The sequence below is a fragment of the Acyrthosiphon pisum genome, chromosome X, assembly GCF_005508785.2.
Source record: "Acyrthosiphon pisum isolate AL4f chromosome X, pea_aphid_22Mar2018_4r6ur, whole genome shotgun sequence".
NCBI classification, from domain to species: domain Eukaryota; kingdom Metazoa; phylum Arthropoda; class Insecta; order Hemiptera; family Aphididae; genus Acyrthosiphon; species Acyrthosiphon pisum.
The window spans coordinates 64272315-64274301 of record NC_042493.1 but is presented as its reverse complement, the minus strand read 5'-3'; the positions used below and the strand labels follow the sequence as shown (position 1 = coordinate 64274301).

Below are 1987 nucleotides of genomic sequence, written 5' to 3'. Positions count from 1 at the left end.
TATAATAAATTCCAAATTAATCATATCACAATATCCATTAGGTACTTATAACGCGTTATACATCAACAACAAGTCGTGGTACTATCATAGACAGGGGCGGAGTGGCCGGTCTGGAAATGGGAATTTTCCAGATGGCCTGGACCATACTATGGCCTGGTAGCCTGGCCATTTTGTTAGATTTTTTTTTAAATTATAATAGTACATTGTAATAGTCTCGTACAATCGTATACTCTTATGAGAAAACTTTGGATATACAATTACAAAATACCTATTTGTTACATAAATATAGACATCAAATAAAATTAAATCAATTGATATAGGTAGGTTATTTTTTTAATAAAACACACTTATAGTGTGTGGTCTCGATTCAATCCAACAGAACTAATTACCTACTAAGAAATAATAAACTGATAAGACGCATTTCCGCCTGTTGAAACCTGCAAGTTGTTTATCTGTACCCTATAGGGCTGTTGAGTGGCGACGAATGGCTAATAATAACTAATGTCTAATACTAGTATTTTGTATTTATAATAATCAATGATAATACATATTAATTTTGTATTATTGGTCACTTTACTTTGGTCATTGTTATTATCTCTATCAAATTTCAATTTATTAAAAAGTGGACTTCCGACTGATTCATTAACACATTTATCTCACAAAATTAAACCATTTATAGATGATAATTTAAGTGAAAATGAAATAAAAAACAAACTATCTGATGAACTTTTTAATTTCGGAAAATCATGGCATTTTTAAAAAATCTGTTGATGAGGAGTATAAATAAACCGTCATATGGAAGTGACTGAAAATGAAGACCTAGAGAGTACAGATGTTATAAAACCGTGTAACAAGTCTTGTAAAAACTGTGTAATATGTTGTTATAATGTTTTAATTAAATACAATTTATTTGTAAATGCTTACCCGACAATAACTATAGCATATCAATACATTTTAACCCTCCCTGTTACGCAAGTTGCTTGTGAAAGGTAATTTTTAACATTGAAGTATTTAAAAAACAGGCTGAGAAATTCAATGACCAATGACATCTTGAGTCTTTTATGCTAATGACCATTGAAAATAAAATTCTCATGGAAATAGATAATAATATTATATTATGTTCATATCATCAGTCCTGTAAAGTATTTAGGTAAAAGTATTTGAGTAAAAGTATTCAAATACTTTTTTAAGTGTTGAATAACTTTTTAAATACTTTCAGCATGAAGTATTTTGAATGGTATTTTAAATACTTTTTGGTATTGAATACTTTGGTTGTTTATTTCGAACATTTAATTTTTATTAGAAATAATTGGTTGGAAAAATATTATTGTCAACTACAATAATATAATAATAGTTTTATTTAATATTCTGTATTTCTGTGTTAGCTGGAGCCCAAAGTTTTGTGAAAACCAGATTTCTAAAAAAAGTTATTGAATATTGAATTACAATATTCCCTTTAAAACTATATTAGATAACTATTAGATTACCTACTACCTATGTGTTTATATTACGATAATTAGAAACCCACTTTAAATACCAAAAGTATTTGAGTAGTATTTGAAGTACTTTACAATTAAAGTATTTGAGTATTTACTCAAGTACTTTTTAAAAGTATTCTTTACAGGACTGCATATCATTATGAATGTATAAATCTTTTTTATTATATTATTTATAATGTATGTATTTATCTATTACTTATTACCTTATACCTACTATACCTAAACCATTAAAACACAATGTATAATTATTAATATTTCGTTGGTTTCAACTATTAAACTATACCTATTAATTTAATTTTTCAAAATTTTTCAGACTTTTCAGGTACCTATTAGTACTTATAGAAGTATATTAATATAATGTGTTAGAAGACAGAAGTTAAAAGAAATAGCAAGATAGTGATTGAAATACTTTTATATACTGAATGTAGTTTTGAAATAGGCAAGTAGAAAACCAAATTCGAGCGTAGCGAGAAAAAATTTTTGGTGGG

General features: G+C 26.7%; 1 protein-coding gene across 1 annotated transcript in view; it reads right to left on the bottom strand.

Moving 5' to 3' along the window:
• LOC100572033 overlaps nucleotides 1–1987 on the bottom strand; it is a 424551-nt gene that overhangs the window by 275542 nt on the left and 147022 nt on the right. The window lies entirely within an intron of this gene.